Below are 24,899 nucleotides of genomic sequence, written 5' to 3' on the forward strand. Positions count from 1 at the left end.
TTTTGGTCAAGTGCACACATGGTTAATTTCAACACAGGTGTCCTCATTTTCACTCACAAACACCCCTACATAAACCCCAACAGCATTTAGGACACCTGTGAGGGTTTGAAACATGGAGATTTTGCAGAGTGGTTTGGAGTTGATGATTTGTGATGTGGCCCATTTGGAGGAGCTGCGCAGGAGGGAGGAAGCTGCGCGCCAGATCCAGGTAGCCCCCCCACTACTGCGTACCCCACGTATGTATCGTGCTCGGCTGTACCTGGACTCCCTCTCGGATCAGCAGGTTGTGGGGATGTTTAGGCTGAACCGCATTAACCTGTTGGACTTATATGAGCAGGTGAGAGAGGATTTGGACCCTTTTGGAGAAGGCAACTATGCAGTGTCTGGGCTGCACAAATTAATGTGTGCCCTCTACTATTTGGCCACAGGCTCCACTCAGTCTGTGACCTCATGGGCCTTGGGGGTATCACAGGCCACTTTCTCTAAGCATTTCACTCAAGTGTTACTTGCTTTAAAGAAGTTGTGGCGGACATACATCAGATTCCCCAGTTCTGAGCAGGAGTGGCAGGACCACAAGTTGGCTTTCTATAGACTCTCAGCATTCCCTCGCGTGCTGGGAGCTATAGACTGCACACACATTGGGATTAGGGCACCGCACGTGCGGGGACACGTCTACGTCAATAGGCGTGGGCGGCACTCCCTGAACGTGCAGGTTGTATCCAATGCTAATTTGAAAATCCTGAGTGTTGTTGCAGGCTTTCCGGGAAACTGCCATGACGCCTATATTCTGAGACACTCAGCCCTCTGGAACAGATTTACCAACCACCAAATGCCAGAGGGCTGGCTACTAGGTAAGTACCTTTTACCATAATACCCTGTCTGTCCCTAATTGTACCTGCTGCAATGTGTGTGTTTCCTCTTTCACAAGCATATTGCTCTTCTACCATTGTGTCCTGTTTGAAAGCAACACATACATTACCATATAAGGCAATCACTTCCTATCTGTGTTTTAGGTGACTCAGGATATGGGTGTGTTTCCTGGCTCATGACACCTTTGCGCACCCCAGAGGGCCCTGCACAGCACCGGTATAATGAAGCCAAATTGCAACCCGTAATGTGGTGGAGCGCACATTTGGCGTCTTGAAGAGTCGCTTCCGGTGTTTGGACATGTCGTCGGGTACACTGCTTTACCACCCTGGCAAAGTAGTCATGATTATCCAGGCTTGCTGCATGCTGCACAACATAGCCCTGTCCCAACCTGCCTATGTGGAGGAGGAGCATGCAGCAGTCGTTGAGGAAGCCCAACCTACCACACCTCCGGTAGTGAGGGGTACGCAGAGGGGGAATCTGGTGCGCACACACATCATCAGCCGATACTTTTCTGGTAAGCACATGTGCCCTGTACTGCAAAATGTACCTGTGCTGTAAGTGTACTCATTAACTAATGTGTGACCAATACCATCTGCTTCCACCCACATTTAGCCTAATACACAGAGACCAACGGATGCAGATGGTGGTGCTGACCTATCCCTTGCTGATATCTAGCTTGTAAGTACTTTTCAGACATGTATGAATGATGTATGCAGTCAAACATGTCTCACTGGTGTTGTGGAACTACACGTGCCAGCATGCCCTGACACACTCTAAGCATTACAGTCCAAACCATGAGTGTCAGAGCCTGCTGGAATATGTAGATGCACAACCTTTGCCAGCCAAGGAGATACCCAACACTACTTTAGTGCAATCCCAATGTCATATACCATAGCAATATTTTAGACTGCAGACAATAATTGGTTAAAAAATAATACACAAACACAATGGGATGCGGCTAGACATTTTTACTTCTGTCTACTTTGTCAGACACAATCTGCATTTTTGCAGCTGAAAAATAACAACTCTGGGGCATGTTACAAGATGATTGGCAATGGGAAAAATAAAGAAACATATGTAGGAGCTACCTTCTCCGAACATCAGGCACCCCTACACCACTTCTAGACCCTGTACCAAGCCCACCACAGGTCCTAACACTCCGACGGGGTGGGGAAGTGGGGGAGCCACTTATTGGGGTGCTGGATACACTGCTGAGGGTGGATGCTGCGCCACCTCCCACATTGGCTTCCATCTGCTGTATTTGGGCCTGCATAGCTAGTAAGGCATTAGTCTGCGCTGTGCATGATTGGGTGAGTGCAGCAATACTTTGCGCCAGGCTGACAATATGCCTATTCTGCTCCCTTACAGCAGCAGTTAGCTCAGCAAGACGGGTGTCAATGCTGTTAGCAATGCGCACATGAGTGCCTACACATACCCGTACACTACGTGCCATTTTCCGTAACTGAAGGAAGGTGTCACGCATGTACCCCTGGATATTACCTATTTGTAGGCTTTGGGAGGCCATGAATTCTATCTGTTTCTCCTTGAAATTAACCAAGGAGTTAGCTACTTGGGAAGCCGAAGCGGCTGTATGGGGTGTGTTGGTGGGTGGGGGTGGGTTGGGAGACACCCCACTTGGGGGAAGATCACTCTGTGACGAGGTCTGTATTTCTTCCTCGGCCGCAAAGGTGTCGACTGGTTCAAGAATGATGTCCATTTCGTCTAGCACCATCATTGAAGAATCTGTTTGGTTTGACCCTAGTTGTATAGCACCTGTGGATACAGAGAAGAGGTAAGTACTCATGCATATATAGGCCACACTGTCCTCTATACTGTTTTACATAGGGCCTGAGATGCTGGACGCAAATACCTAGGGGTGTTATGTACTTACACATGTACCCCGATACAGCATGTAACATTCACATTAATAATATGTCACATGCGTAGCTCAGATGCCATTCATTTCCGTTGCAATGTAGCAACAGAAGTTGAATGTGCTATGAGATATTGTTGAGGTGACATGGGTGTGTGTACTGTATGTGTAATGGTGTGTTTTTTGTTCATTTACCTGCTTCCGCAGATTCTGCAGCAACGGGCCTTCTGGTCTTGGATGCGTGAGCACTTCGGGATTGACAATCTGTAGAAGGAAAGATGGGCAGCCATTATGGACCTTGCAATGGGGAAGCATTTTGTGCAAACAGGCAATGAGATGACAATAGTGGACAATACCCTTTGGACAAGGACTGCTTTATTTATTTGCCACCATTTTGTTTTGGTACCCACTACTTTTTCTGTGACATTCATAATATTAAACTATTGTACACATGACAACTATTGTATAATCTTTGCTATGTAGGCATGGCAGCTAAACCACCAGTACACCTCTGGGTTTTTGTCCACATACATGTTAGGGTGCTAGAAAGAATGTTACAGTGTTAATCAATGTGAGCAGTTGTGGAACTACAAGGCCCAGCATTATCAGCAATTTTAAAGGAGTAGCAGGCAATTTCTTGTGCATGACCTTGCTGGGCTATGTAGTTCCACAGCAGCACTTTACTTTGCATAACAATACAAGTGAACATTATAGTTATAATACATTGGCATGTATGTTCAAGTTTGCATGGGGTCACACTTACCAGCTCTAGATGGCGTTTCTGGCCTATCGGTATCCGCCACGTGCATGCCAGGCAGGACCTCAGGGGGGATGATGCGCTTCAGCTTCACCTCATACGAAGTGTAGCACACAGTGGTGGGGCTTCCTCTTCCAGTCTTGGTGGCCTCCTCCAACTCCATGGCCATTTTACTTTTCAACTGCCTTTTGATGTCGTTGAATCTCTTTTTCACATTGCGGACCAGGCGCTTGTGCTGACTGACAGCGTTCACCGCCTGGGTGATGTCCTTCCACATAGCCCTTTTGCGCTGTGCAGTGGTCTTGTGGTGAGATTTGCCAAGCAAACGGTCAAACACTGGCAGGATAGCCCAGACAAGTGCTGCATTTTCTTCATAGGAAAAACGCACCTTTCTGCCACTTTTGGTGCGGCCAGCTTCAACCTCCTCCTCCTCCTCCTCATTTTCAACACCAGCCATGTAGCCCTCCTCCTCCATGGCAGTGTCTTCCTCCTCCTCACCACCATCTGCCTCCACCTCTGACATGTGGCCCTCCTGCAGCTGGTGTGGGGTATGGTCAAGGTCTTGGCTGTAGGATGGGGATGCCAGCGGATCCTCCACCTCCTCCTGCTGGGGCTGGACGCCCAGGGCCTGGTGTGGGGCTGCCCTTGCTGTGGCCATGCTGCCTGCCACACTGCTGCCTCTCACACTTGTCTGGCTGCTGCCACTGGTCCCTCTGCCACTGCTCCCTCTGCCACTGCTCCCTCTGCCACTCCTCACTCTGCCACTGCTCCCTCTGCCACTCCTCACTCTGCCACCAACACCTCTTCCTGAACGCACACTGCCACTGCTCCTCTCCATGCTCCTTACTTCCTATCAAAGAGTGAAATGGCGTCAATGCCCCTTTATATAGGGGGTGTGATGCATAATGGAGGGGACACAGGTGGGCCAATAGGTTGGGGGGTTCTTACTCATGCGGAGACAGTTTTGTATATCGCACTCCGGTTGGTCCAAAAATCGCACATGACCGGCGGAAGAATTCGCACTATTTTGTTGCTTAAAAGCGCACCACTTCGCCGCAAATCGCACCTAATCGCACTTTTCAGCCTCCAAAACGCATCACATTAAATATGCGAATTATGACTGAAAAGTGCGATTTGTAAAAGTGCGATTTGCGGCGATGTGGTGCGCTAAAAAAACATGCGCATTTATGTGCAACCATAGAATGTCACCCATAATTTCTTTCACTATATAACAACACTTATTAAATTCAGCTCATTCTATTGATGACCCAAGTGATTCTGCGGAAGATCACAAGTGGTGTTCATCTAATTATATAAGCTGATACACTTTATCACTTAACCCCTTCCTGACAGAGCCAGTTTTTGCGTTCCTGACAGAGCCCTTTTTTTCAAATCTGACATGTCTCACTTAAGTGGGGATAACTTTTTTTTGCTTTTACTTATCCCAGTGATTTTGAGATTGTTTTCTCGTGACACATTGTACTTCAAGTTAGTGGTAAATTTACCAAAATGTCGGAAAAAAATGGAAAATTTTGCGATTTGCAAAATGTTAAATTTTCTGCTTGTGAGACAAATAATCTTACCACTCAAAATAGTGAATAACTAACATAGACCATATGTCTACTTTATGTTGACATCATTATTTCAACTTCCTTTTAATTTTTTGGGACACTAGGAGGCTTACAATATGAATAGCAAATTCTCAAATTTTCAAGAAAATTTCAAACACTGATTTTTTTAGGGACCAGTTCAGTTCTGATGTGACTTTGAGGGACTTGTATGTGAGACACCCCCATAAATGATGCCATTTCAAAAACTGCACCCCTCACAGTATTCAAAACAGCATTTTGGAAGTTTGTTAACCCTTTAGCTGTTTCACAGGAATTAAAACAAAGTGTAGGTGAAATTTCAAAATTTCTTTTTTTTTGCAGAGTTTCAATTTTAATACATTTTTCTAACGAATACAGTAGATTTTACTAGAGAAATGTGACTAAAAATTGATTCCCCCAATTCTTTTGTTTTCATAAATATCCTATATGTGGCCCTAGTGTGCACGGTGACCAAACCACAGGCTTCATAATAGAAGGAGCACCTACTTGATTTTGGAGCCTCCTTTTTATGAGATTATTTTTTAGGCACCATGTAGGTTTCTAGGCACCATAAGATGCTAAAAGTTAGGAACCCCCCCACAAGTGACCCCATTTTGCAAACTACACCCCTCAGGGAATTCATCTAGGGGTATAGTGTACATTTCAAACCCCCAGGGGTTTCACCAATTTTGATACAACTGGGCTGTGAAAATGAAAAAAATTAATTTTTCATTTTCACAGCTCAGTTGTATCAAAATTGGTTAAACCCCTGGGGGTTTGAAATGTACACTATACCCCCTGATGAATTCCCTGAAGGGTGTAGTTTGCAAAATGGGGTCACTTGTGGGGGGGTTCCACTGTATAGGTGCTTCAGGGGTCATTCAACCAGAATCTGTGCTGCAAAATCCAAAAATCACTCCTTCCCTTCTGAGTCCTGCCATGCACCCAACTGGTATTTTTTGGTCACATGTGAGGCATTGCCGTACTCGGGAGAAATTGGGGCACAGATTTTGGGGTGCTTTGTCTCCTTCATTCCTTGTGAAAATGAAAAATTTTGAGCCAGATCTGCATTTTTGTGTAAAAAATGTAATTTTTCATTTGCACAGCCCAGTTGTATCAAAATTGGTGAAACCCCTGGGGGTTTGAAATGTACACTATACCCCTAGATAAATTCCCTGAGGGGTGTAGTTTGCAAAATGGGGTGACTTGTGGGGGGGTTCCACTGTATTGGTGCTTCGGGGGTCTTGCTAATGCGACATAGCACCCACCATTCATTCCACCAGAATCTGTGCTGCAAAATCCAAATATCGCTCCTTCCCTGCTGAGTCCTGCCATGCACCCAAATGGTATTTTTTGGTCACATGTGAGGCATTGCCGTACTCGGGAGAAATTGGGGCACAGATTTTGGGGTGCTTTGTCTCCTTCATTCCTTGTGAAAATGAAAAATTTTGAGCCAGAACTGCATTTTTGTGTAAAAAAATGTAATTTTTCATTTTCACAGCCCAGTTGTACCACAATTGGTGAAACCCCTGGGGGTTTTAAATGTACGCTATACCCCTAGATGAATTCCCTGAGGGGTGTAGTTTGCAAAATGGGGTCACTTGTGGGGGGGTTCCACTGTATTGGTGCTTCGGGGGTCTTGCTAAAGCGACATAGCACCCACCAAAATTCCACCAGAATCTGAGCTGCAAAATCCAAATATCACTCCTTCCCTTCTGAGTCCTGCCATTTTTTGGTCACACATGAAGCATTGCCGTACTCGGGAGAAATTGGGGCACAGATTTTGGGGTGCTTTTTCTCCTTCGTACCTTATGAAAATGAAAAATTTGGAGCCAGAACTGCATTTTTGTGTAAAAAAATGTAATTTTTCATTTTCACTGCCCAGTTGTATCAAAGTTGGTGAAACCCCTGGGGGTTTGAAATGTACACTATACCCCCTGATGAATTCCCTGAAGGGTGTAGTTTGCAAAATGGGGTCCCTTGTGGGGGGGTTCCACTGTATAGGTGCTTCAGGGGTCATTCAACCAGAATCTGTGCTGCAAAATCCAAAAATCACTCCTTCCCTTCTGAGTCCTGCCATGCACCCAACTGGTATTTTTTGGTCACATGTGAGGCATTGCCGTACTCGGGAGAAATTGGGGCACAGATTTTGGGGTGCTTTGTCTCCTTCATTCCTTGTGAAAATGAAAAATTTTGAGCCAGATCTGCATTTTTGTGTAAAAAAATGTAATTTTTTACAGAAAAATGCAGTTCTGGCTCAAAATTTTTCATTTTCACAAGGAATGAAGGATACAAAGCACCCCAAAATCTGTGCCCCAATTTCTCCCGAGTACGGCAATGCCTCACATGTGACCAAAAAATACCAGTTGGGTGCATGGCAGGACTCAGAAGGGAAGGAGTGATTTTTGGTGGTGGAATGAATGGTGGGTGCTATGTCGCATTAGCAAGACCCCCGAAGCACCAATACAGTGGAACCCCCCCACAAGTGACCCCATTTTGGTCAACAGCTTTGGGAGGGGGGCTGGCGCTGCGGCTGGTGGGGGGTTGGGAGGGGTGCTGGCGCTGCGGCAGCCGGGTGGGTGGGAGGGAGGGGGGGCTGCCGGGTGGGATGGGGGGGCTGGCGATCGGTGGTGATCGGTGCTGTACTTAACAGCACCGATCACCACCGATCACTGTGTTACCGAGCGGCTTAGCCGCCGGTAACACAGAAAACGCTGCAATTGGCTGTTCACATTTGAACAGCCAATCGCAGCGATCGCCGACCGGGGCTCAGGGACAGCAGACATCTCCAAACTGTCACCGCGTCTATGGACGCGGTGACAGTTTAAAACCATGACGTATATATACGTCTTCGGTCGGGAAGTACCTCCCGACCATGACGTATATATACGTCTTCGGTCGGGAATATCTATCTGTATATATATATATATATGTATATACACACATATATATATATATATATGTGTGTATATACACACATATATATATATATATATATATGTGTATATACACACATATATATATATATATATATATATATGTGTGTATATATATGTGTATATACACACATATATATATATATATATATATATATGTGTGTGTGTATATACACACATACACACACATATATATATATATATATATATATATATATGTGTGTGTGTGTATATACACACATACACACACACATATATATATATATATATATATATATATATATATATAATCATTTCATTTCATTTTTTTACATTTTTACAGTCCCTAGTGCTGCTGCTGCTGGCGGGGGGAGGGAGGGAGGGGGGAGGCAGCGCTGCGGCGCATAGCAGAGGGAGGAGAGCGGCTGCCGGGTGCCGGGTAAGCACATGGTGCTGCCGGGTGGGAGGGAGAGGGTGTCCGCGGATCGGTGGTGATCGGTGCTGTACCGATCACCACCGTTTTCTATGTTACCGAGCGGTAACACAGAAATAGCTGTGATTGGCTGTTCACATTTGAACAGGGGGGATGTCTGCTGTCAGGGACAGCAGACATCTCCAAACTGTCACCGCGTCTATAGACGCGGTGACAGTTTTAACCCATGACGTACATTTATGCCATGTGTCGGGAAGTACTTCCCGACCATGACGTAAATGTACGTCCAATGTCGGGAAGGGGTTAAGCATTAAGAAATTTTTTTTAACAAAAATACTTTTTACAAAATATTTCCCATATGTGTAGCTGTGTACACCATTTGTGCTTAGCTGCAGTCCTAATACTAATCTGTTTTCACTATTACCTCTTAGTGGTTTGTTTGAGAGCATAAGAGTATATGTAAGCATGTAAAGGTATTTAGCTACTCTTAAAGGGACAGTAACCTAGACTATTTGAGTACAATTGTAGTTCAAGGTTGCTCAACCTGTATCTCTCATTGTCTATCAGAGGGTATGTTGAGTCATTAAAGGGACAACAACCTAGACTCCATTTTGCGAGATACATGTTTATTGTGTACATCACCATCCTTACCCAACATTGAACATCAATTCACTCTCATAATAACAAACATCCACTTAAAGGCCCTTATTCTGGTTCAAGCGGTAATGGCCGCTTGCGGCCGTTCCGCCGATGTTTTCGGTCTGCGCATGTGCAGAGGGCACTCTGCGCATGTGCAGCCGAATTCGCCGTACACGTATTTTGTCCGCCGCAAAGGGGGTGGATAGGGGCGTGAGGGGCTACGAAGCCTCATTTGCATATGCATACGCCCCGCGTTTCATGGGCGTTCCCATGCAAACGCGGGGCGTACGCATGCTAATGAGGCTATGACGCGTGGGTACAGGGCGGGCATCTGACATCGCCGGATGTCAGCTGCCCGCCCCCATACAAGCTTTCACACGGACGATTGTCCGTGTGCTCTAAGCTTGCGTGAGCTGGTGGAGCGTGCGGCCCTGCCTTCGATGGTCGCCGACCATCGAATGCAGGGGGCAGCTCCCACCATGGTGGAGGCGTACGCCCCACCATTTTCATGCGGATCGCCAGCCGTCCATGTACGGACGGCCGTGGCGATCCGTATTGTGGGCGGGGATTGGTTGGTGCGGCCGGAGCACCGTATGCGGCTCCGGCCGCACCGATCTGAATAAGGGCCAAAGTGTGCTCAGAATTAGGTCAACCCTGTCTATCCCTGACTATTCCCCTTTTTCCCCCTCTTCCTCTGTAATTTTTTCCTCTTTCTAATTATTCTTCGGTCTCCAGGTGAGATCATTTACGCATATTGTATTGTCTTCTTTCACCCATGTGTACGAAATTGTAAATCAATTTCACAGCAAAAGTTAGTGCCCCTAAAAAGAGAGTTATCTTTTTTCTTTTTCTTATTTATGGTTACCCATAACTCTAGGGAGCACCACCAACAAGTTAATATATAATATCAATATTGTTATCTTTTTTTTTTTAAATTACGTATTTTTTATTGGTTTTACATTACCAGTAACAAACATTTAACCCTACAAACATCAGGTTAGTGTTAGATCCAATGGTGTATGCATAAATTATACAATAGGTAGAATATCATACATTGATATGCATACAAGTGCGGCCATAGCCATTTACACTTACAACGTACATAATGTGCACAGTCAGGAAATCAGCTACACAGGGTGTATCTGGGCATATATTAAATCGAGCACTCGGAGGCGCCATCCGAGCTCCCAGGATTGTAGAGATATACGGATAGTATAAGTGCATGGCCATGTTTCAAAGCAATTCTCTAAGCACCAATGATCTAGCTCATATATTAAACAGCTAACAATAATATCCTCGTCTAGCTAAGATAGACTAACATTATTGATAAGAAATGAACCCCAGTAACAAAAGAAAAAACCTCCCAAATATTGTTATCTTAATATAGTTGGTTCACTTATTTGACCTTATGCTATAGTCAGTGCAAGCCATCTCTTCTCTTTTGAGATCTTTTAAAATGTGTCAGTCAGTAATGAGTGCACCTGGCTTAAGAATATAGTGTTGATTATTGATAGCTCCAACGTTAATGCGATAAGTCAGGCATTGATGGAGAACCATGGGTGGATTTTGTTTTGCAGATGAGCAGTCAGCTGATGCTATTACACCAACGAAACTAATGATAATCAATGGTAACAGTAATCTGCTGTCACTGCTGTGACTACTTACAGTGTTGTAGAGAGCTGGCTGGGGCCTCAATAATTTTTGGGGGGACGTGCCGGTTATCATAGGAGGTTTGGCCAAGCCCAGGCTTGCCTACCCTCCCGGAATTGTCAGGAGGCTCCCAAAACTCATGCCCCCCACCTGGCCCCCTGGGAAGGTGGGCAATCCTCCCGCATTGGCCAGGCAGCCCCCGCACCCCCTTCCATGCTGCACAAAATTACTGGTTTTCGTGGGTCCGCAGCGGGGCTAAAATGCAGTGAATTGAGTTGTTTGACTGCTATGTGGGCGGGACTTGATGCCTGCCCCGCCCCCTGGCTTCTCACAAAGAGGAGAAAACAAAAGTCGGCAAGTATGGCAAAGCCCCTTTAGGGAAAAAATCTGCAAAAAAAATATATGGCTCACCACAATGAAAAAGTCAGCATTGGGGGAGGAGCGATCAGTGTTATAGATTCCACCCTTTCACAAGTGGGCAGCAGACCCGGACTCCTCTAATACCACTTTTACACTAGAATCCCGGGTCGAACCCTATATTTTGACCACAGGAATTTTCCAGGTCAGACCCTGCTTCAGACCCCATTTACACTGCACTTCAACCACGTTATTCCCAGGTCAATGCTCTTTTATACTTAAAACGGGTCAGCCCTGCTTTTCCCTGCTGATGTACTTAAAAACAGGTTGAGTATCCCTTATCCAAAATGCTCGGGACCAGGAGAATTTTGGATAACGGATTATTCCGTATTTCGGAATATTTTTATATTTCAATGATGTATTTTGAAGTATCTTGCATTTATGCTGTATAAACACATAAAATACACACAAATATATTTTATTTGTTCAAAAAACAAGGTTTCAAAACGTGAAATAAAATGTGTGTACTATCTCAGCACTGAATTTGAATGGCAAGCAATCATTGTCTTGCACATATATAGTGCCAGTTACATATCATGTCCCCAGTGATGCTGTTACAAATGTCCCCAGTGAGTTTTTAGCAAAAAAAAAAAAAAACATTTCACTTTCTGGAATGTCTGGTTTTCGGAATAATTCGGATAACGGATATTCGGATACGGGATACTCCACCTGTATTGCCTTTTTGGGCTGTTTAAGATGAGGTCACAGGTCACAGCAGCAAAATATTAGTTATCCATCTGTTCTTCAGTGATCCACTCACTAACACTAACTAGTCCCTCTACATGCACAGAGAGACTCCTGGGTCTCAGAAACTAGAGGATATATAGTAATTGCATGGTAATAAGAAAAACATATATATAGAGAGAGAGCGAGAGATTGTCAAAGACACACCTTCTTAAAGATACACAGGGCCTGATTCAGGTGGGGGTCTGTGAATGCGCATGCGTGGATCTGCGCATTTACAGACTCCCTGTGCGAATGCCTTTGGTAAGTATCACACTCTCCAAGGCGTTCGCATGGGCAGAGGAGGGCGGGGGGAGGCAGCAGGGGAACACCCAGCCTCCCCATGAACTGACATTCCCATGGGATGCAGGTGATGTCACATGACCTCAGCATCTGCCCCCAATTCAGTCATCAGCAGCCATCTGACAGGTAAGTATTGACTTACTTTTCTGACAGAAAGCTGCATAAAGTTGACGCTTGGTCTTTCCGATATATCTTTTTCCACATTTACAGTATATAGATCAGGTGTGTAGTGAGACGTCATGCAGCTTTTAATAACCCATGATTTTTTTGTCCCAAAATCTGTGCTATAATCTTCATCTACATATTGGCACGTTTTGCACTTATTGCATGGGAAAACATCTTCGCTGTTTGTAACCAATTTATTTTAACAGTTGACTTAAGGTGATGACAGATTTCAGAATGGCAGCTCACCTAAACACTAATTGAGGCTTGGGAGGAAGAAAAGTTTGTAGCAGGGGATGGACAGTTAGTACATCCCAATGTTTAGTTAACATTTCTCTTATATTAGAAAGTAGTAATGTAAGAGACATTTTAACTAAACATTGGGATGTACGTGGACCCCCTGCTACAATGTGGCTCTGTCCAGTGTATTGCTGGCAGCAGAGGATGATGTGGGGTAAACTGTACATGTGCTGTGCTGCATGGCCATAACCAACTGCCACCACCAACTGCCGCCCGCATGCCACATTGCAATCCTCAGTGCACAGCAATATCACTGGCATTTCCTGGGCAGCAGCTGATGTGGACACAAGAGAAAAGGCCTCTCAGGTGATATCAATTTGCAGGTTATTAATCGCTGCCAGTGATTCTCCTAGCGAGTTATCAGTGAGTGGAGCTCAGCGCACAATTACATCTGTGCTTTTTCTTTCTCTTTTTTCCCCCCTTTTTTTTTTTTTTTAACTTGATCACCTTCTGCCTCCGGTTACAATGAGCCGTCGAGAGTTATCCCAGCTGATTGGAAATGAAGGTCAGTAAATGTTTAGTAAATTAAATCTTAGACCAATGTCTCTTCTCTAGCAGTTGTCCTTTGTAGTGGGAGGGATTATAGCAGTGGTGGCTGGCCAGTGTCCCCGTGTTACTGGCTGGCACCTCCCATGCTGTCAGTTAAAGATCAGTAACCGCTAAGCATTGGGGCCTGCATCCATACACTCATACTGCTGCAGCTCTGTTTTTCAGTTGTATAGTAATATAATATATAAATCATGTTACTGCTGCAAATCTTATTGTACACCAGCAATATCTGATCTTTACATGTCACATATGGCTATTTGTTATATCTACAATATATGAAATATCATTTTAGATGGACCCAGCCCGAACATCAGAGGGACATGGCTGAGGTCAGGACGCCGCAGACCATCCCGTGGGAGTCGGTCAGCAAGAAGATCTGGACCAACATCGGGAAGAGGAAGATCTGGACGAAGAGGAAGAGACCATCAGGCAGTTGCAGAGAGAGTAGAACACCTCCTGCTGGACAGCATCATGCGGCTCGTCCTGTCCCATCTCCCAACCTACAGCAGGCGCACCATTGCAGACGGAGAGGAACCAGAGTACTGCTCCATCTGTATCTCTGACATTGGGGTAGGTACAGAAATGGCTGTATCGTACTGTCACCACACCTTCCATGTCCCCTGTCTGACAGAATGGCTGCAGGTAAACAACATCTGCCCTCTGTGCCGCGTGAGACTCTTGAACCCGAATCATTTCTCCCACCTTTACTGACGGCTCCCCAGCAAAGCAGAACAACCAAACATAAGATCATGGTCTAAAGCGGTAAGTTCCTGTTTTAAAGTTCAAAAGTTTTTACACTTTTACAGTGTTTTTTTTCAATTTACAGTTTTTGTATTTTTCTAATTATTAATAAGACTTGTCACTGATCCCTCCAGTTCCAACAATTGTTGTTACACATTTACAGTGTTTTTCTCTATTTAAATTTTCTGTTTTGAAACTGGAGGGAATTGACGTGAACAAGCTGGGGATTAGGGCTACTGGCGACACCCCAAAAACAAAAACGACATTGAGCAGCCACCTCATGGGTGTGTTGGAAGAGCTGCTAAGCTCCTAATTATTTTTGAAATGGACAATTAAATCCAACTCATTGATTACTTGAACATTTAACATTTAAACCATCGCCGGTACTTCAGCTAGTAAACCTGACCCTTTTCATTGCCAATAAGTCTCCAAGTCATTATTTAAAATTTGTTTATTATTTATTTATTACCAGATACTTATATAGCGCATACATATTCCACAGCGCTTTACAGATAATATTTGAATATTCACATCAGTCCCTGCCTCAGTGGAGCTTACAATCTATATTCCCTACCACATGTATATGCACACACGGATATTGTAGGGTTAATTTTTAGCCTAAAAGAAAAAAGGGGGTATAATTGAGCACTTGGGTGGGCTCAAGAATGGAACAGGCGCCTAGTGGGGTGTAGTGACGAGCTGCTCCCACATAGGTGGCGCTTGTACTTTTAAAACCAGGTCCGGATTCTAAAGGTTGTACTGGTTTTCCTACTACAATTTATCTCCGTATCTCATCCCTGGGTTTAACTTTGGAACTTTCTCAGCAATATACCAACATATGGGACACCACCACCGGCATACTGTGGATTACAAATACCACATACATCGTGAGGACACTCCCTTGACTGAAGGATTGCATTCACCCTCAAGCGATATTTCAAGATCCTGCATGGTTTATGGACTCCCTTAATTCGATCATGGCCAAATCATCCAGTGGGAAAATGAGTTATTAATCTATATAGGAGATACACAAGAACAAACAGAACTCCAGTACTACTAAATTACATAGTTACATAGTAGGTGAGGCTGAATAAAGAATTGTATCCATCTAGTTCAACCTATGTTTATAATAGTTTATCCCTTGTTGTCAGAGCCAGATTAAGGTCTAAATGGGCCTGGAGCTGAAAATGATCATTGGCCTATTATGCGCAATGATAGGGGTTGTGGCCAGCACCTAATAATGTGGGGGCGTGACCAGTGTTCTGGTTGGGTGGTCTGCTCATGGGTGTGTCTCTATTTGTGTAAATACTTTCAACTAATTATATATACCTGGAAAATGCAGGGGGCTGGCATAAGAAAAATGCAGGGAGATATATTGGCGGGTGCACTACAAAGGTGCACCCGCAGGACGCCGATGTCCTAAGATACTTGCGGGGTGAGGCGGCACTCCAGTCATAAAAAAATACTGAAAACCGAAACTTGGTAGACAGTATGTCAGCACCTTTTATGTGGTAACCTAAGTTTACCACACCATATACCCCTTATACAAATCATGCAACACAATAGTAACCCCTCATACTGTACTTGCTTCTTACACATTATGCCACATGGAATGAGACAAAATTCACACAGATTGAGCAAAAATTCACACTATGGCACACAGATTGAGTCAAAATTCACGTTATTCCACACAGATTAAGGCAAAATTTACATTTTGCCGCATGGATTGAGCCAAAATACACATTATACCAGGCATGTCAAAACAGTGGCCCTCCAGCTGTTGTGAAACTACACGTCCCAGCATGCCTTGACATAGTTTTAGCATTCCCTAATTGCAAAACTGTGGCAATGTATGATGGGACTTGTAGTTTCACAGCTGGAGGGCCATAGTTTGGACATGCCTGCACTATAACAAACAGATTGAGCAATAATGCACAATATGCAATATAGGGGCATTGGCGCACATTAAAAATTTACACCATAATGCCCATTACATGTTAAGCCTCACACCATAATCTCCATTACGTATTATGCCAAACACCATAATGCCTATTAAAAATGATACTACATAAGTGTTGCTTACCTACATGTTCATTGCCAGGGGTTCCATGCTCATTGCCAGGGGTTCCATGCTCGTTGCCATGTGGGATTACATGCTCATTGCCAAGAGGGAATACATGCTTGCGGTAACTGGGGGACAGTCGCCGCCGGGCAGAAATGACAGCCATTAACAGCCGGGCAGAGAGCAGGGGGCTGCCCGGCTGTATTCAGAGCACTGCATGTCCCGGCTATTTTAAATAATACCCCTTTCATACCAGAAAATGCAGGGAATATGGTCCCAGGATCATGCAGGGACATTCTCGGACTGGCCCCTTTTACACCAGCCTAGTCCCTGCATTTTCTGGTTTGAGGGGGAGAGAAAACCACCCCTGCCCTCCTTTAAACAACCAGCTATATCATCGGAACCAACTGACCCATTTACATGTAGCCTTCGAATGATTTTGGTCCCGTGAAACTGGGCCTTTTGGTTCCAGAGAAATCTGTCCTCAAACAACATGAACAGCCATGAAATTACATTTCAGAAATGAAAAAAATTATAGTTTTACCTGCAATATCTCTAGAACCAATGAACCCATATGGACCAGGTATCTGATTGAAGGCCCAGCGATTTGGGTTCGACTGAGATCAATCTCGAGCTTCTGTGATTCCGGGAACTGGCAGCCGTTGGAACTGGGTGGAGGTCGGAATTAGCGGGTCCCATGTCATCCTATGGGGAAAACGTTCCAGGTTTGCCTGGCGGTATCTCCGGTTCCCGGGGGCTAACGACGCGGGGCTGATCTCGTTGGAAAGCCCTGACCCTCAGCTACAAAATGGGCCTGTTTGGAGAGTGGGCCTGGAGCTATAGCTCCATCAGGCCCATTGTTAATCTGGCTCTGGTCCCCCCCACCGCGGGACAATGGCGGCCCCCGGCCTGCGGTAAGCGGGACAGTTGGGAGGTATGCATACTGTAACCTCCACGACAGGAGGAAAGACATCCGCACACCAATGAATGAATATTCAAAAAAAAACTTTTTATAGTAAATGAATCATAAAAACGACAGATTTTCAGCACTCACTGGGCTGCATGATGGGTTGCAGGTCTCTGAGTTCACCTTCAAGGAGTGATCACTGATGTTAAGTAAACCTAGACCTTGTTATTCTTGTATGCTAAATGCTGCCATGTGCTGAAAATCTGTCGTTTTTATGATGCATTTACTATAAAAAGTTTTTTTTTGAATATTCATTTATTGGTGTGTGGATCTCTCTCCTCCTGTCATGGAGGTTACAGTATGCAAATGTTTATGTGATCGGCACCCACCTTGTCAATGGAACAGTGTGAGGTTTTTCACTCCTTATATATACACACACACACATCCAGTGTTTGCAAGCAAGCTTCCTTGGGAATAGAGATCAACGTTCCAAGGCCAGTGTCTGCCTTTTCATCAGGTCATATAAAGTGCATAATAGGTAAATTGCACAAAACAGTGAACGATTGTCCAATTTATCTATTATGCACTTTATATGACCTGATGAAAAGGCCGATACTGGCCTTGAAACATTGTCTAACGTTTTTATAAGTTTGTATCAAGCAATCTACAGTGAAGAACTGTCTATTGAGAAAGAAAAGAGAAAAAAAGAAAGACTTTTTAATAAAGAAAATACTATTTAAACAAGGACTTGTATTACAATATGGATCTATATTGATTGTCGCGCCACTCCACATTTGTCTTTTTGCATCTCTCCGTCCCCTCATCACCCCTACACCTGTCCATCACCTCTACACCTCTCCCCCCTGTAACTGCTGCACCTCTCCGTGTCCCCCGTCACCTCTCCATCCCTCTGTCACCTCTCCATTCCCATCACCACTGCACCTCCCCCCATCATCCTCTCCTTCCCTATCACCCTTACATTTCCCCTGTTACTGCTGCACCCTCTCCATCCCCACCCCTGCACTTCTGCATCCCCGTCATCCTCTCCGTCCCCACCCCTGCACCTCACCGCTCCAGTCATCCTCTCTGTTCTCCATCACCGCTGCACCTCTCCATCCTCCCGTCACCCTCTTCAATTTCCCCATCACAGCTGCTCCTCTCCATCCCCGTCATCCCTACCCCTTTGTATTGTCCCATAATATTAAAGTATAAAGCATTAAAAAAAAATATCACAAACCTGCAGGTGGATAGCAGGTGATGGGCGGGAGGGCGACAGAGCTATGGCCGAATGGCAGGGTCACGCCTAGCATGCAGCAGGGCGACGGCTGGGTGTGTGGCAGGTGATACCGTGTTTCCCCGATAATAAGACCTACCCCGAAAATAAGCCCTACCCTTATTTCTGGACAACGGTCCAAACTAAGCCCTACCGAAAACCCCATTTTCCCAAGTGCCTGCGCTAAACTACCAGTACAATGCCTCCAGCTCGGCGTCCTCCTCTATTCCCCCCACACACACGACGTCACCGCGCATCATCCAAGCGGCATCTGTACGGTACAAAGGCGGGAGCGGAGTGACAGCGGCGGTGGAAAGGCTGAAAAACCTTTTAAGGAAAACAAAGTTGGGTACTTATGTAGTAACTGGGCTGCCGATTTTTTGATTGTATGCCTTAACTTAAGGCATACAATCAGATGCGATGCGATGCGATATCGCATCGCATCGCATACGACCATATCGCATGCGATGCGATGACCCGATTTTTCCATAGGATTCAATGTTAAAATGGACTGAGTCCATTTTAACATGGAATTCAATGGGAAATAGGGGTCCTTTTCATACCCCTACTATCCAAGTAGGCATGGAGTTGGATATAAACCTGTGGCGAGCGTAGCGAGCCACCGAGCCCGAAGCGTGGCGAGCGAAGCGAGCCCCTCGAGGGGCCGGTTTTCTGTGTCCCCTCGCGGGGCTCGCCACGCTTCAGGCTCGGTGGCTCGCTACAGGTTTATGTCCAACTCCATGCCCACTTGCATAGTAGGGGTATGAAAAGGACCCCTTTTCCCATTGAATTCCATGTTAAAATGGACTCAGTCCATTTTAACATTGAATTCTATGGAAAAATCGGGTCCATCGCATGCGATATGGTCGGCTGCGATGCGATGGACCCAATTTAAAAATCGGCAGCCCAGTTACTACATAAGTACCCAAAGTTGTGCTGAAAGTATAAGGTGAGGGGCAGGACTGAGGGACATAATGTGGATGTTGATAAAAGCAGGAATGAGGGGCATTAAAATAAGACCTACCCCGAAAATAAGCCCTATGGGGGTTTTTTTGTAACAAAAAAAAATAAGACAGTGTCTTATTATCGGGGAAACACGGTAGCCGCGCAGCTCGCTAGCCACTTCTGGCTCAGGCTGCATCTTAAAATATTGCAGAAGCCAGCCTTAACAGCCTGTGCTGGCTCTGCAGTGCTGGTGGCTGTGACGGCCGTCAGTGGCGGAGTTGTGCTGTGGTTCGGATTGCTAACAGAGATCAGATCCGCGGCTGTTGGAGGGGAACACTTTCAGAGAGAGGGGCCATGGGGTACTGATTTCCAGAGCCCACCTCTTAATCGAGCTCTGGATTTCAGCCTTTGGCCTTTTGACCCTGTTGACATATTGCATGCTGACCTTTTGGGCTACACTATCTAGATACTGTAGATCTATCAACCGGAACCAAGATAGAGTAGCGCCATCATTTGAAATGTGCAACACACACACACACACACACAAAAATAGTTTTACAAAGGAACAAGCAGAAAATAAATGATGAAACATATCCTGCCAAACAAATGTAAGAAGAATAGCTAAAAATTGTTTGTGAATATTTAAATAAACAGAAACAATTTAGTTAAAATTCAGAATTTAGATAGGATTTTAATATTCAATATAATTGCTAATCCCGGCATTTTCAGATATATTTTCTTTCTTCTCTGTAATCACAAAGCAGTATGTGCAACTACACATTAAGGATTATGACAATATTAATAACATTAACATTTTTAATTTTAATTAAAAATACTTTCACTTTGTTTACAATGCACTTACTACTTAATTAGTTTATTGTATATTCTTCATAACCTAAACAAGAAAAAAAGGACTGAAAAATATATGAACCTTAACATATAGTTGCTGGGATGAGTTTATTTTATAGTTGCTTACCCTCCTGCATCCTGCAGGAGGCTCCTGTTTCAGTCATAAATCTCCTGCTGACCTGCTTTGAACTTCTCCTGGATTCTTTAAATTGTACAAGGGATGCCACTAAGGAGTTTATTTTCAAATCCATTGATGTACTGTAATCATTGTGATTTGCTCAGGAGTCCCTGCTGACAACACTAATTATACCCCCTAACAGGATAAAGCCAGAGAAGCACATAATCACACAGGGTCTTCTATTCTGTGCTGGTGTGCACTGACCCATTGGCATGGGCTGGCTGGTAACTTTTAGCCTGGGGGGGGGGAATACAAGTAAGTGGCCCTGACATATCTTACCCATATTTGAAAAATTATACATGTGCTTATCATATTGTGATAAATCTGAATGATTTTCTGTTGCCATACAATAGTATAACTATGGAAAAATAGTTAGAAATTTGCACATACAGTACCGTACTGTATGTGCAACACTATGTTATATGCTTTCATACATGCAGAGGATTGTAAGTGAGAAATAGGGCTGCTTATAGCACATTTAACACAACCTACTCCACATGCCATCACATGCCATCGGACTTCTCTGCATGCCACTTTTACACCATTAGACTCCTCTGCATGCAACTATTAAGCCATCAGACTAATCAACACACTACTATTATGCCATCGGACTCCTCATCATGCCACTATTATGCCATACGCCTTTACATGCCACCATGATGCCATCAGAACCCTCCCAATGGTTCTATTATACCATTAGATAAGACTCCTCCACATGACACTATCATGCCATCAGACCCATTTAAGTGGATGGATGACCCCTTTAAGTAGATATCGTCCGATGGATGGGCAAAAGTTTATAATGACAAAAAACTGATAGTCCCCTAATTGCGCTCTTGACACTCGATTTATACCGGTGATTCATATATGACAATGTCCTTCGAATGTTTTTCTTCAAAAATTCCTCTTCTCTTTATTTCTCTTGCTCTCCGGATGTTTATATTATGTGGAGACAATAAAGACAAGGAGAGAATTCCATAGTGTAGTTTGTCCACAAAAAAGACTTCTTTAACTTTATGATGGATATTATCTCCCCTATAGGTAGTGTGAACTCTTCTGTTTTATGGGATCACCACAGTGCGGAAGAATAGCAGATGCTTACATGAAGCTTACATTCATTAACCCCTTCCCGACATTTGACGTACATTTACGTCATGGTCGGGAAGTACTTCCCGACACATGGCGTAAATGTACGTCATGGCTTGTAACTGTCACCGCGTCTATAGACGCGGTGACAGTTTCAACATGTCTGCTGTCCCTGACAGCAGACATGTCCCTGCATGCCCAGGGGGGGCTGCGATGCCGCCCCCCCGTCGGCGATCGCTGTGATTGGCTGTTCAGTGTGAACAGCCATTCACAGCGTTTTCTGTGTCACCGGCGAATAACGTTCGCCGGTGACACGCGATCGGAGGTGATTGGTGCTGTAAAGTACAGCACCAATCACCGCGGGGTGTAAGGGTGACACTGGTGTCACCCCACCTCACCCCGCCCGCCCCCAAAGGCCGTGATTGGTTCGTCGGACCGACGGACCAATCACAGCCAAGGAGGGGGATTTAAACTAACGGTGACTGCACTGCAGACGCCATTCCGGTCTGGAATTGCGTGCAGTGCGGTCACCGTGCCTAGCTGCCGCAGTATACTGACCTGAACCGAGCAAAATACTTACCTGATCACTGCTTCATCACTGCTTGTAGTGTGCTGGATGCTTCCTGGATCCTGTTACTACTTGTGACTTCCTGTGTTGTGAACTTGTGCTGCTGCAGTGTAATAGCGTTAGATAGAGAGAGATAGATAGAGAGAGATAGAGAGAGATAGTGTCAGAGAGTGCTATATTTTGTGCTGCTGCAGTGTGATATAGTTATAGATAGAGAGATAGAGAGAGATAGAGAGAGAGAGATAGAGAGATAGTGACAGATTGTGCTATATATTTTTTATATAACTGACTGCTGCCCCCCCTTTTGTGCTGATCAGTATAAATTAACTGATCAGCAACTTTTTGGGGGCGCAGGTTTTTTTTATATATATATATATATATACCTGTCAGTGCTGCTGCTGCAGTGTCATAGAGTGATAGATAGTGAGAGATAGAGAGATAGAGAGAGATAGTGACAGAGAGTGATAGAGACTGCTATATTTTGTGTCTGCTGCCCCCCTTTTGTGCACCCCCAGCAACTTTTTGGGGGTGCAGGGGTTATTTTTCATATATATAACTGTCAGTGCTGCTGCTGCAGTGTCATAGAGTGATAGATAGTGAGAGATAGAGAGATAGAGAGAGATAGTGACAGAGAGTGATAGAGAGTGCTAAATTTTGTGTCTGCTGCCCCCCGCCTTTTGTGCTGATCACTATATCTGAGGTGATCAGCAACTTTTTGGGGGTGCAGAGGTTTTTTTTTTTTATATATATACCTGTCAGTTGCTGCCAGTTGCACTGTCAGTTGCACCAAAGGTTGTGCACCTGCTGCCCCTCACTGGTAATCAGTGTCGCATCACTGATCACCTTTTTTTTTTTTGTGGGTGCTGTGGGGTCTTTTTTTAATTTTTTTTTTTACACACACTGTGATTTTGTGGGTGTCCTGTGGCCACTGTGCGCTGATCAGTGACGTACATCACTGATCAGCTTTTTCGGCACAGGGTTGATCTATTTTTTTTTTTTTTATCAAATTCCTGTTGCCTTTGAGCGCTGTTCAGTGACGGACGTTACTGACCAACATCTGTGCTCAATTTTTGGCGCAGGACCTTTTTTTTTTTTTTTTTAACCCCTTCAATTTTTTTTTTTTTTAACCCCTTCAATTTTTTTTTTTTTTATAAAGTATTTTTTTTTTCTGCACTACATACACACTACACACTACATACCCCCCGGGTTGAAATAAAGTTTGTACCCCCCCCTACACTATACACGTGTTGAAACATTTCACTACCAGTAACACAAAAATAAAAATGGCATCCCAAATGTCATCCCAAATGTCATCCCAAATGTCATCCCAGTCATCCAGAAGAATGTATTGAGCGGAGGAGGCATATGCCATGCTTGCCTCTGACTCTGACACAGCCAGTGATGCAAGCGGGGAATTTGAAGGATTCGTCTTAAGCTCCTCTTCCTCCTCTGGTGATGAGGGACCCCCTCAAAGATGCCCCCGTAGAGCAGCTGAGACCCCCCCCCCCAATAATTGATCTCGTATGGACCCCACCACCAGACAATTTTGAGCCCCAGGTTCCTGAGTTTTTGGCCATGCCAGGAATCCAATTTGATTCCACAGGTCTCAGAGAAATTGACTTTTTCAAATTATTTTTCTCTGATGATTTTATAAATTTAATGGTGGACCAAACTAATTTATATGCCCAGCAGTTTATTGCTCAAAACCCCACGTCATCATTTGCTAGGTGGACCCCTGTAGATGCAGTAGAGATGATGACGTTTTGGGGTCTGGTGTTTCATATGGGCATAGTAAAAAAGCCAGAAATTAGGCAATATTGGAGTACAGATGTTCTGTACAGCACCCCATTTTACCGTATGGCCATGCCCCGGGCTCGATTTGAGACGATCCTTAAATTTTTGCATTACAACGATAATGCACAGTGCCCACCCAGAGATGATCCCACCTTTGACCGGCTATTCAAAGTCAGGCCGGTCATTGATCATTTCAGTGCCAAATTTGAAGAGATGTACATTCCAGATGAATTCATTTGCATAGACGAGTCCCTTATACATTTTAAATTAAGGGTTAAATTCCGCCAGTACCTTCCCAGTAAGAGGGCAAGGTATGGCATAAAAATGTATAAGCTGTGTGAAAGCACCTCAGGGTACACTCACAGGTTTAGGGTATATGAAGGGAAGGATTCAAGAATTAAACCGCCAGAATGCCCCCCCTCCCTCGTAGGTGTTAGTGGAAAAATTGTCTGGGATTTAGTGCACCCCTTCCTGGATAAAGGTTATCACCTCTATGTGGATAACTTTTACACTAGCATCCCCCTGTTTAAGGCCCTTGGTTCAAGAGGTACAGCAGCTTGCGGTACTGTGCGCAAGAACCAAAGAGGCCTCCCAAAAACGCACATTGCCCAAGTAATGAGAAGGGGTGAAAGCAGGGGAATATGCACCGAAAATATGTTGTTGGTCAAATATAAGGACAAGAGGGATGTCCTTATACTGACAACAATTCACGGAGACAGTACCACCTCCGTCCCTGTACGAGGTACCAGTACCCACACCTCAAAACCTAATTGTATCCTGGATTACAATAGGTACATGGGCGGAGTGGATCTTTCAGATCAGGTACTGAAGCCGTACAGTGCCCTGCAGAAAACAAAAATCTGGTACAAGAAGCTGGCCGTGTATATCATCCAGATGGCACTGTATAACGCTTACGTGCTATTCCGTTCTACCGGCCAGAGGGGGACATTTATGCACTTTCAAGAGGAAGTCATAAAGGGCCTAATATTTGGGAACCAGCAGGCAGAGGGCCCCAGTACTTCTAGTACTGGCCCCCGTATTGTACCAGGGCAGCATTTTCCTGATGAAATCCCCTCCACTGGAAAAAAGGGCAGGACACAAAAAAGGTGCAAAGTTTGCTATAAAAAGGGAATAAGAAAGCAAACTATTGTCCAGTGTGACACTTGCCCCGACAAACCCGGCCTATGTATAAAGGAGTGTTTTAAATTATACCACACATCTATGGATTATTAGGTTCATAATTTCACCGTGCTTCGGGGGTCTTGCTAATGCCACATAGCACCCACCATTCATTCCACCAGAATCTGAGCCGCAAA

The 24,899-nt window shown here is 44.7% G+C and overlaps 1 long non-coding RNA gene across 2 annotated transcripts; it reads left to right on the plus strand.

The window, feature by feature from the left end:
* The first annotated feature begins 1,180 nt into the window (after positions 1-1,180).
* Positions 1,181-3,027, plus strand: LOC146027015 (uncharacterized). 2 transcript variants are annotated; one of them, XR_014454625.1, is made up of 3 exons: positions 1,181-1,384; positions 2,559-2,662; positions 2,951-3,027. It is a non-coding gene; the product is annotated as an uncharacterized LOC146027015 (long non-coding RNA). The 2 variants fall into 2 exon arrangements; XR_014454626.1 differs by lacking the exon at positions 1,181-1,384 and adding an exon at positions 1,508-1,548.
* The last annotated feature ends 21,872 nt before the right edge of the window (positions 3,028-24,899 follow it).

Source organism: Crinia signifera, chromosome 8 (genome assembly GCF_055691185.1).
Source record: "Crinia signifera chromosome 8, ASM5569118v1, whole genome shotgun sequence".
In the NCBI taxonomy this organism is placed as follows: Eukaryota; Metazoa; Chordata; class Amphibia; order Anura; family Myobatrachidae; genus Crinia; species Crinia signifera.